Source organism: Carassius auratus, chromosome 2, assembly GCF_003368295.1.
Source record: "Carassius auratus strain Wakin chromosome 2, ASM336829v1, whole genome shotgun sequence".
NCBI classification, from domain to species: Eukaryota; Metazoa; Chordata; class Actinopteri; order Cypriniformes; family Cyprinidae; genus Carassius; species Carassius auratus.
Window position 1 is genome coordinate 23,419,170 of NC_039244.1, and position 13,204 is coordinate 23,432,373.

Sequence of the window (13,204 nt, forward strand, 5' to 3'; positions counted from 1 at the left end):
GAAGTGGCTACATAATAGATCTCTTCCAAAATTAATAAGCTGCCTTGTACTACTCTGTGTGTGAATCATTATTAGTAATACTAACTATTATTATAAGTAATAATAAATGAAATACCTGTAAAGCCTAGAAATGTTGCCTAGGTGGGCAGCTTAGTTTTTGGAACAAATCCAAACTTCTAGAATTGTAAAAGTTCCAAATGGTGTCTTTTAGGGCACAGTTTTATTTTAAATAAGCATTTACCCTGAAATCATACAGTAAATGTCTGTTTTAAATATAATTATCTTAAACTGAGACCAAATGGAGTACAAGGAAAGTTCCTTTAAGGACATACACTACCAAAACACAGGAATTTGTGCAGTTATTCAGTGTAGGTGAGAATTGTATTCATTTGGTTGAGAGAATACATATAGTCTGCAATGAAAAGTGAAACACTGTACCATTTGAAATCATCATTCAAATGAAAGTCTAAAAATAATCACGTGTCCACACTCTGTGGGCTCACATTTATGACTCATCAACTTCTGTGCAGACCTCAACTGCAGAAAAATCTCTCAGACGCTTCTCAGCACTTCACTCAAAATGGAAGGAAAGCAGCACTCTTATGTGGATTTTCCACATTTAACAGAAAAATAAATGAGGTCTCGGGTTCCATAAAAGCATATTATTCTGGACTGGTTCTCCAGATAGATGTCAAGTAAAAGCATTGCAATTCATGACTTTGTTCGTTCACTATGATGAGTTCCATTCAAAGACACATAAGTGCTGTGAAATCCATCCGCAATATCAAAACACATATGAGCTTATATTTTGGTATTTGACCACACTAGTACAGACTGTTAAACTTCGGAGAAAGGCATTTTATTAAAATAAAAAGTTCCCCACCTTTTTATAATATTCAGCTGACTAGTTCAAATCACCTTATTAGTGAAAGAATTGACTAATTTTAAGTAGATTAAGTATCTGTGTGGTGAATAGAGAGGAGAAGGTGGTTTAGGGAAAATGTGACTTTTGTGACCCACATTTGAAAATGTTGTCATTATTTACTCACCATCATGTTGTTCCAAACCTGTAGACAAAGCATGAACAGCAAAAAAGCACTATTAAAGTTGTCGATATAACTTGTGAGCAATATTCACAATTTTTCTAAAGCCATAAAATAACTCAGCATGACCAAAAAAAATTAAGTAATAATCTGAGATGATATCTCCAACCAGCACATCCCAGATCACAGAGTCAGTGAGTTGAAGAGGACAGGGTCAGTGAACAAATCATCTTTTCCAGTTGGTTCTTGCCGAAGAACCTGCTTACTCGATCATGTTTCTGTCATACGGGTTTGGAACTACATGAAGGGCAACAGGTCAACAAAATTAATCTTCATCATTAGGGACTGAGATGAAAAGAAGACTGATTTTCTAGAAAAAAGAAAAAAAAAATTAGAACCAATAAGGGCCTGAGAGAGGTATGTTATTTACCATTTAAAGTATTACGATTTTTTTTTAATTCAATTCATTTTTGAAACCCATTATTTAGATTTTTCTCAGAAAGGGAAAGAGCAGAGAATCGAGCTATCACTTTAATAGCATTTGAACTTTTTAATAAGCGCTGTGTATATCTGATTTTTCAGTAGCTTCATTCGCTGAGCCATACTGTAGGTGTTTATCTGTGCCAACCAAACTATGAACAAACAAATAAAACACAGCAAACTCCATGTAATCACAATCCGTTTTACAGTCATACACAGAAAAAAACATTGGTTTTGTATTTGCATAATCACACATTGATCTTCATAACTTTTATTAATATATAAAAAAAAAACATTTAACCCAAAAATCTAAATTATATCGTCATTTGCTTACCCTCATGTCATTCCAAACTGGTATGACATACTTTCTTCTGCAGAAAACAAAAGGTGAACTTTTAAACAATAATAAACTTCCTTAAGGTGAAGAGTTCATCATGCAATCCCTAAATATATCGAATGTATGAAGATTCATGAACATGAAGGTTCATATAAAAACATTATAGAACCAACATCAGAGATATATAAAAGGAAATCAAATATAGCAATCCATGTGCAATCAGACACAGAATTATTTTTTTTTACAGATTCATTAGACCTTTGCTTCTGTGTAAGAACAAAGTTGTAATACAGATTCTTAAATGTTAACATATAATAGAAATTAAAAACATTTTATGTTGCTAAAGAAGCTATTATATCAAATATTTGGTATCTCTAAACATCTTGCATTGCTTTGCTTTAAGTTTATTGTTTATAAAAGAAAGGCATTCTGCATATCTGTGATTTTGTTGATCTTTTTTCTTCTTCTTCTTCTACTTTATTAAACATGACAAAATTCACGCAAACACCAAATACCACACTTTTTTATATATATAAGTACAATTAGTGCAGTTTCAAATATGTAATTCTGTAAAAATGTTACCTCATGAAATTAACAGGTATATACTCCAAATGGCAAGGTATATCTCAAATATGTTTAATAAACGTTCATCTTTAAGTTAAAAGCGCATTTTCTTAGAAAAGCAGTGCACTTGGAAGGTAATTGCGGGAATTATTTTTATTTTTTAAGTTAAGTATTAAAGGGATGTTTGAGCCCTTTAAAGCCATGAAAGTCGTGCAAACAAGCCCAAGAACATTGCCACTACTTTGTAAGATTTATGTTTTTATAACTATGTGTTTGTTTGGGTTTCAGTTAGAGCTGATGAAATGTATTATAAAAAAAAAAAAAAAAGTTTGTGTGATACTTAACTATTCGTCCTATAAATTCAGCGGCAGTTCAAACTATATACATACTACAATGTGCATATCATTCATAGACTCAATAATGCTCTGTGTGTATGGTGGAAAAAACCCTAGCTGACTATGCAGACAAATTCTGTTTCTTTTTTTTGTTGTGTGGTCACGAGCGATGATTCCACATACTGTATACTTTATCATGCATTCCACAGTCCAAGTCAGTGATGATAAGAGTTTTGACCCATTTCTAAAAGTCAGTGGATAGGGTTCACACCCTATCACACACCCCAAACAGAACCGCTAGTTTCCCGGCTGGATTCTTCCACAAAAATGCGGCTGGGAACATAATGAAACAACCCTGCGATGTGAATATTTAGGGGTGCAGTGTAGGTGATCGCTTATGAACAGTCAGGAAATGACTGGGTCATATTTCACCCCGAAATCAAAAGAAAGAAACAAGAAATTATAGTTAACATTAAGACCATGATGCTTATTATATATTATAATATATATTAGCCATAAATTAACCAAATTTAAACAATGCCCTCCACCAATTCTTAGTAGCTGACTGCAATGCAAAAAATAATAGCTAAAATAAAAAATATTTTAATGTATTTTAAAGCAGTATCTTATGCGAATCAAGATGCCATTTAATACAGCTAAAATAGTAAATTTGTTAAATATTATTACAATTTAAAATAACAGAATTATTATACATTAAAGTATAATTTATTTCTATGATGGCAAAGCATTATTTTCATCAGCCAATCTTACTCCAGTCTTCTGTGTCATATGACTCTTCAGAAATCATTCTGATATGATGATTTAATATCAATATTGGAAACATTTGTGCTGCTTAATTTATTTATTTATTTATTGTTTAATTTTTTTTGGAACCCGTGATACTTTTTTTCAGGATTCTTAAAATATCAGCATTTATTCAAAATATAAATATTTTGCAACAATGTAAGTATTAACTATTACTTCTTATCAATGTAACTTTCCTGAATTAAAGTATTAATTTCTTTCAATTAAAAAAAAAAAGACGCCAAACTTTTGAATGGTTGTGTAAACTGTTACAGGACACTTATATTTCGTTATTTTTTTCCAACACTGATAATTCAGCACATTAGAATGATTTCTGAAGGATCATGTGACACTGAAGAGTTGAGTAATGGCTGATAAAAATGTAACTATATTTTAATGATTTATTTATTTTTTATTTTTTATTTTTTTGAGGTAAATATGCCCCTGACACTTCTTCATGATGTTCACCCATCTGTGCATATGATCACTGTGTGTGTATGCAGTTGTGGCCTTTCAGATGAAGGGCCAGTGCAGTGCCAGAGCGAGGATGATGATGATGATGAAGCTGGCCATGGGAAGAGAAGCATCCGATTTGTTCTGGGTGATGGGCGAGTCGTGGAAGGACACCTTTACTGCATTTTTGGATACATCAGCTTCTGTGAGAGCTGGAAAAGAGAGAAAGAGTGCGAGATCAGGAGAGAGCAACAACATCACAATCACTTGTCTGATACGGTGTCTCATTGTTGAGCCAACATTGTCTTATCAGGACATGAAATAGACAGCCAATCCAATTTAAATCTAAGAGTCCTTCTTGGTGTGTCTCATTACCTGGACTTCCTCTGTGCTGCTGACTTCAGCACTCCCTTACCTGATCCTGTCTCAATGGAAAGTTTTGTAGCTCTGTAGTATCTCTTTTTATAATTCTGTTCTCTCCCATGTCCCAGTCTTCCGTGCATTTACATTCAACTCTCTCTTTATCATTAATCTTTGTCTTTCTTTCCCAGTTTTACCCTTTTAAAGTCCCTGCAGCCCTGTCTTTCCTCTCTCTATAGAGCCGTTCAGTCATGATGGTAATTTGTAGGCCAACCCGAAGGCTAATTCACCACAGGTTCCCTCATGAATTTACTATGGCTTTTGAGAAAAGCGGTTACGATTTATGAGCAAACAAGCTCTTTGGTTACATTTACTTGAAGAAACTTTCACATTTTGCTTTACAATATACATTAAACTAAAAAAAAAAGTGAATTTTGAAGCCGCTGTTTTTAACTCAAGTTGCTAAGTATCTTGAGTAGCTTCTTCTGGTCTCATGTCTTTTATTGTATATTTTTTTCACTTAAATCATATCTAATCACATGACCACAGGAAGCTATCCAGGGCATTTTGGAGCAAATAAGGGGTTTCTGGCATTGAAAATAATGACTTGCTATTAAAACTCTCCTGTCGAAGTTTGCAGCCATTCTGCAGTGACATCCTTATGACCAATATCTCTGACTCTCAGACAGTCTCAGGACTCCTGAAGCATCAGATTGTGTGGCCTAATGCGTATGTTGTTACACAGAACAATGGACAATGAGCCTCCTATCCTTGGTGAGAATAAAGGTGATTGTTCTGGTGGAGGAGAAGGCCTTGCGTGTTGTGAGGTGTGGATGACACTGAAGGCTTGTAAACTGTAAAACAATAGAGAATGAGACTCTATGGTGCTTACAGCATACGACTTTCCATACACTTATAAGAACGCCCAGAAGAAATCTGAAGATAACATTTTGTAACATTTTGCAAACAAATATTGCTACTTACTATGCAATCACATTATAATTGCTGTTAATAGTGTTCATTGTCTGGTTGGCTATGTCATGAATTAATTTTTCAGAAAATTCCTGTCATATGCACATCAAATGATCACCACTTATAAGCTACTACTAAATATTGTAGAAACTAAATTTTCTGTAAAGTTGCTTTGCAATGATTTGTATCGTAAAAAGCGCTATACAAAAAAACTTTAATTGAAACTTGAATTAATAAAAAATAAATAAATAAATGATTAACTATTAATAGGCTGTATAATATAATATAATATAATATAATATAATATAATATAATATAATATAATATAATATAATATAATATAATATAATATTGTTAGTGTCTGAGAATAAAAATTTTAATTTATTTTTTTAATAAAAAAAATAATAAATAAATAATTTCTGAGGATAGAATGTTTATCATTATTTAATATTAAAAATTTTATTAACATCAATAAATAGGCTGTAATAAATAACATAAGATAAATGTAAATTACAACTTTAAAAAATATATTACATTTAAATTCAATTCGTTTAAATACCAAGACCCCTAATATCAACACCAGTACTGCTGATAAATGGAAAGCTTTGCAAAATTTCTGAAGATAAAATGATTAATTTTGACTAAGGGTGTAATAAAACAAAATAAAATAAAATAAAATAAAATAAAATAAAATAAAACAAAGAGCACACATGTAGATTTCTCTGCACTCCCATAGTTCTAAAATCACTTCAAGAACACCAACAAACATAGCTGTTTATTTTAAATATGTGTTTTGCAGACTTTGCCAGCTCTGAAATAAAGAACTCAAACAGTAAAGCTCTATGTGTGGAATGAAAAACAACGTTCATGCCAAAAACAGCCATGATTTCATTAGCAGCCACAGAACCAAGAAAGATAATCAGCCTCTGTCACAACTCTCTTTCATGGTAATAAAGTTATCAGCTCGCAATCATCACCCCGGCATGCTCAAGAACAACAATTTTGTCTGAGAGCATAATTGCCATCATCCAAAGTGATTACAGGATGAATCATCATCTCTAAATTTCTCAAACATTCTCAGAGAAGACCTGTTTGCTCTTAAGAGTCAAGTTTAGCCTTCACGTTCACAGGTTTCATGCTGTGCACCGAGAGCTGTCAGGGATCGACCTATCTGACAGCTTTCTGGTGTGAGAAAGGTTGCTGTGTGTGTGTGTGTGTGTGTGTGTGTGTGTGTGTGTGTGTGTGTGTGTGTGTGTGTGTGTGTGTGAATGTTATGTTTGTCTCTGTCGAGGGTGTGTGAGAGAGAAAGAGGGTGTTGGGTAAGACTTGCCAATTATTCACCAATTAACAGAAAACCCACACAAACCCATATCAACAAAGACTCAAAGACAGAAGTTTAGATACATTTTAAGAAACAATTTTTCAAATGTTTTCATGAGATACTGTACCTAAATTCATTTGGAAGAAGATACTTAGCCATGTAGCTGCCAAATGAGCTATAATTATGATCAATTAAAGCATTTTAGCATCGGCCAAGATAACTTTTTATTAGTAGCTTGCAGTGTGGCTTGTAGTGTTACTAAAAACATATTTTACAAGTATCATGGCTGTAGTTTAACTACATTAAATGATGCATGTAGATTGCTGTTTATAACTGTTGTTAATCCCACTGCACCCCTAAAATGAACACTTGTTTATCTTACAGCGCTCGTAACCAGGGCACTGACATAACTGCACTATTTACAGTTTTACCAAAATAGACCCAGACTGTCTCAACAACCTGTGAGAAACAGACAGTAAAGCAAAACCACAAATCTCTGGAGAGTGTGTCATATCGTCTGGTTCGCGCTCTCAAAGCCAACACTGAAAACTACAAACCATGACAACACCTGCCAGCTCTCTTTAAAAAGCATTTGCACTCCACAGCAACCAAACCAATCCTTGGGTTTATTCCACCGATCAGTCTACCCTTTGGTTTATTTCTTCCTTCAGCCTTTCTCTGGGTGACCTGCAAGTCCCACTGGTCACAACCTGCCTTCACTTCTGAAATCATTAGGAGAGAATGTGTCCAGAGGCTATCATTTGCCATGTTATCAAAGCTGCATGTGACTGCAGGCTACTTGAGCCATATTTGGGTGTTGCTCATTTGCAAAAAAAAAAAAAAAAAAGAAGAAGCGAAAAGAAGAAAGGAAAGCTTTCACTTGTATTTGGTTAAATGTCTCAGGAAGGAGTCAAAAGCACTTTGTCGAAACTTGTTGATTCAAACCATTGGGTTTTTAAAGCTAGACTGATTCAGATTCTGTTTGGGATCACAGAGGTCACTGTTTCCATACTGTATATCAGACTTAGACTCTAAAGCTTTGTTGGCGTGACTTGCAGCCTTGCTAATTATAAGTTGATTCAATATTATGGTAGGAAAGACTGACTGAAAGAAAGAGAGAAGTGTATTTTGGTTTTTCATGACTTAGATTTGGTGAACAGCATCTGATGGGAAAGATGACGATTACCCATGACCTCTCTCTTTCAGTGTTGCCAGTCTGGGAATTTTGTCACCAAATTCAGTGACTTTCACATTGCTGCAGCAACCTTTATTAATGTTTTGTGACAAGGACCTATTTTGTGATATTATTGGCAATTTTGGGCAAAAAATATGGCAGGTATTGTTTTTATATCGAGATTTAATAAGTTCAGAGATGTTCTGAGACACTAACATAAAAATATGTAAATCAGAACAAATTTCTTTGGAATTTGGCTGCATTAAAATAGGAATATGCTGTATAAAATGGAAATGAATGAAGGGCCGATATGATGTTACGACGTAGTGAATATGCTAATTAGTGCATAATGTCCTCTAGCGACATTTAGTGACTTTTTCCAAGCAGATTTTAGCTACTTTTCATTGAAGGCATTTGGCAACAATGTTTTTCAGGTTTTTTGTTGTTGTTGTTAAATGAAGTCACATTACAATACTTTTCAGTGCTTTCTGTATGGTTTGTATTGTTTCCCCAGACTCTGAACCCTTAAATACAAAAATCTATTAAAAAACTATTAATACAACATTTATAAAACTATGATGCAAAAATCTAATAAACCATTACCATATTTATTTATCAATTCTTACACTAATTATGACTGTCTGTTGGTTGCCATTTATAACACTACCAACAAATTTATGCCAAGCTGGCGTACTTGGTTTGTGAACAGATTATTATTTTATTTTTCTTAAATGCATGTCCAATCAACCTGTACTTTTTCTAAGATATAACAAATTAAAATAAGCTTTAGCAAAACAAAAGAGTCTATCATGCAATAATTATGTCTTTTTTTAACATTTTGCATCAAAATTTCCCAAAGTAAGATAAACACTAAAAATACTACAAAAATAGGACCCGTGTTATTTCAGTGTTTTAAAAGCAGCATTAATATTCCTTAAACTAAAACTTATAAGTTGAACAATATTTTTCCTGCCTTTCAAGCACTGCTACTTCAGTTCCAGTTTTAGATCAGTTGTAATGAATGTTTCACATCAGTTTTAGATTACTTTTAAGTGTTTGTTTTTAGCTAATTGGCCTCATCTCTGATTATATACCCATGTTTCTGATCAGGACTTGGGCTGTACTACTGATGCTGGGCAAGCATTAAAGCGATCAATAAAACAGCCTTGCCATCCCTGAAGGACCCCAATTATCACATGACACTTCGGACAGCAGACTAAGGACTGCATACAAACTAGACCAGACACAAGCAGATTCAAAATACCCAACCAATTATAACATGAACAGTCTTAACTAGAATTATTCATTCATTATTATTGAGAAAAAATATATAAATATATATATATATATGGGCAATTAGTTGAAAGGGGTGTGTTCAAAAAAATAGCAGTGTCTACCTTTGACTGTACAAACTCAAAACTATTTTGTACAAACATTTTTTTTTTTTTTCTGGGATTTAGCAATCCTGTGAATCACTAAACTAATATTTAGTTGTATGACCACAGTTTTTTAAAACTGCTTGACATCTGTGTGGCATGGAGTCAACCAACTTGTGGCACCTCTCAGCTGTTATTCCACTCCATGATTCTTTAACAACATTCCACAATTCATTCACATTTCTTGGTTTTGCTTCAGAAACAGCATTTTTGATATCACCCCACAAGTTCTCAATTGGATTAAGGTCTGGAGATTGGGCTGGCCACTCCATAACATTAATTTTGTTGGTTTGGAACCAAGACTTTGCCCGTTTACTAGTGTGTTTGGGGTCATTGTCTTGTTGAAACAACCATTTCAAGGGCATGTCCTCTTCAGCATAGGGCAACATGACCTCTTCAAGTATTTTAACATATGCAAACTGATCCATGATCCCTGGTATGCGATAAATAGGCCCAACACCATAGTAGGAGAAACATGCCCATATCATGATGCTTGCACCTCCATGCTTCACTGTCTTCACTGTGTACTGTGGCTTGAATTCAGAGTTTGGGGGTCGTCTCACAAACTGCCTGTGGCCCTTGGACCCAAAAAGAACAATTTTACTCTCATCAGTCCACAAAATGTTCCTCCATTTCTCTTTAGGCCAGTTGATGTGTTCTTTGGCAAATTGTAACCTCTTCTGCACATGCCTTTTTTTTAACAGAGGGACTTTGCGGGGGATTCTTGAAAATAGATTAGCTTCACACAGACGTCTTCTAACTGTCACAGTACTTACAGGTAACTCCAGACTGTCTTTGATCATCCTGGAGGTGATCATTGGCTGAGCCTTTGCCATTCTGGTTATTCTTCTATCCATTTTGATGGTTGTCTTCCGTTTTCTTCCATGTCTCTCTGGTTTTGCTCTCCATTTTAAGGCATTGGAGATCATTTTAGCTGAACAGCCTATCATTTTTTGCACCTCTTTATAGGTTTTCCCCTCTCTAATCAACTTTTTAATCAAAGTACGCTGTTCTTCTGAACAATGTCTTGAACAACCCATTTTCCTCAGCTTTCAAATGCATGTTCAACAAGTGTTGGCTTCATCCTTAAATAGGGGCCACCTGATTCACACCTGTTTCTTCACAAAATTGATGACCTCAGTGATTGAATGCCACACTGCTATTTTTTTGAACACACCCCTTTCAACTAATTCAACTAATTGCCCAATTGCACAGCCTTAAGAGCGTGCATATCATGAATGCTGGGTCTCATTTGTTTTCTGAGAATCTACTGAACCTACTGGTAACTTGTTTGCCACGTAGCAATAAAAAAATATACGAAAAACCTTGATTATTCTGGTTAGTCACATTGTACTGCTATTATTTTGAACAATACTGTATATATTCCAAATTATTCACAATATTATACATATATTGACAGCATTACTGGCATGCCTCCAATTATAATAAATAAAAAAGATATCACATAGGTGTTGTTTGCATGCAAATAATATTATATTATATATTTTTATATATTATAAAATGTTCATTCACCTAGAAAAGATAACTGCAAAAAGACAACTAGACAACAGTAAAACTTCTTGTGGTGAAGAATTCAGGTCTAAGTAATAAAAAATTAAAATAAAAACTGCTTCACATTTCTGCTTTGAACTCCTGTGAGTATATCTAAAGTGAAAGAATTCATCAGCGGCAATAACAGAAGCCCCTTAAAAAGGAGGTGTGAAGGTGTTTTCCACCACTGACTGTCCTTACGAGCTATAATGAGCATATTTCACACAGATTTGTTTATTCAGTTCTCAGACTGCAGCCACGGTGACCATTTAAAAAGGCGGTTGACCTTCTGTTGCCTGGCAATCCAACTTTATAGAGCGGCTCTGATAAAGAGCATTCAGCAGAAGCATAATAAAGGCCAACAAGAGACAGAGCGCAGCAGAAGAACAAAGGCCATGAAGAAGAAGCGTCACAGAGGTCAAACCAAAAACTATTTCAAGTTAATTATCAAGGTGTAGTTGGGTTATTCTTAAATCACGTATAAACTGGAGAGAAATATTACAGATGTACAGATCTCATTTACTTTAACAAGTTAAATTTCTTAACATGTCTGAAGATTTTTAGTGCATTGCACCTTGCTAAGTTTGGAAAATCCAATAACAACTTCTGTTTTAGCAAATTTACATACAATTGATGATAATGACACTATTAGAATGAAGCTATTGACAATGAAACACTACTATACAAAAGGTTGGGGTTTGTGAGATTTATATAAGAAGAATTTTATGCTCACTGGGGGTGCATTTATTTGATCAAAATACAGAAATAACAACAATATTAGGGAAGTCGTGGCCTAGTGGTTAGAGACTTTTGACTCCTAACCCTAGGGTCGTGGGTTCGAATCTCGGGCCGGCAATATCATGACTAAGGTGTCCTTGAGCAAGGTATCGAACCCCCAACTGCTCCCTGGACGCCACAGTAAAAATGGCTGCCCAATGCTCCAGGTAGGTGTGTGTGTGTGTGTGTGTGTGTGCGCACTTTGGATGGGTTAAATGCAGAGCACGAATTCTGAGTATGGGTCACCATACTTGGCTGAATGTCACTTCACTTCACTTCAGTATTGTGAATTAATTTTCTATATTAATACGTTTTAAAACAATCTGTTCTTGTGATGGCAAATCTAAATTTTCAGCATCATTACTTCCTCTTGTATTAATTTTTCTAAAAATCCTGTCAAACGTGCACAAACTGACAGTCACCACCATAAGCTACTACTAAATAATGTAGAAACATAATTATATGTGTACTTTCGGTACAGTGCACGTGTGTTCCGAATGACGGAATGCAATATTTTGTGTGAGGAACATAAGTACATTTTCGTGTTTCCAAACAAACATATTAAGTGGCGGGAGTCTCCACGTTCAGCGCAAATCCCGCCCTGCAGCTGATTCTAAGGCCGGCGACACACTGGATGCGTGGCGCAAGCGTCTCAGCTGTGTGGCGTGTCCGTTTCTTTTTGTATTTTACAAACTACAAATGTATTGTTTTACTAGTGATTATGTATATTTAAATGTATGAAACCTAAAATAAACATGATGTGGTTGAAAACACTGCATATTAGTTGTGATATATGACAAGTGCTGAGCACGTCCGTCTCTGGCTCAGTGCCAGCCAACGCGCGAAAGCTGTTTGAATCTAGCAGTTCTGTGACGCCACTGAACATTATAAATCATACTCTCAGGGGCACAGAAATAAGAATCCAATATATGGTGCAATAATGCAAAACATGTTCAAATGTAATTTACATTTTGAATTATTTTTGTTAAAATATATCTGCCGACATTTGGACTGCCAACAGCAGCTGACTGTGACCCCAGCAGTCTATGATATAAACAGATCATTTTTGATTACACATTGCTAGCTAGCAATATGTCACAGAGCTCCTTTCTTAATTTTTTTTAGCAAAAAACCTCGGCTTGATGGACAGCGTTGAGGATGTTTCTCCCTCCTCGGGCCCAACATCAACAGACAGTGATGCCAGATTGGAAATGTCCAAGTATCGTACCAGAAGTTCAAATTTATCGTATTTCGAAGAAAATTATTACATTTAACAATTAACTACAATTTGACACGACCTGCAAATTACCACTAGGAGTATGGTTGGATGGAAGCAGTGCGACAAAAATTCTATCCCATAATTTTGCACAGTAATCTGACAATAAATGTGGCACACCCAGATTTTCATATGCACACCCAGAGTCTCTTTTCTGGCTACGCTACTGAATATATACATATATATATATATATATATATATATATATATATATATATATATATATATATATATATATATATATATATATTTTTTTTTTTTTTTTTTTTTTTTTTTTTTTTTTTTTTTTCAGTGAAGGGTCGCTTGTGTGTTTGTGTGCAT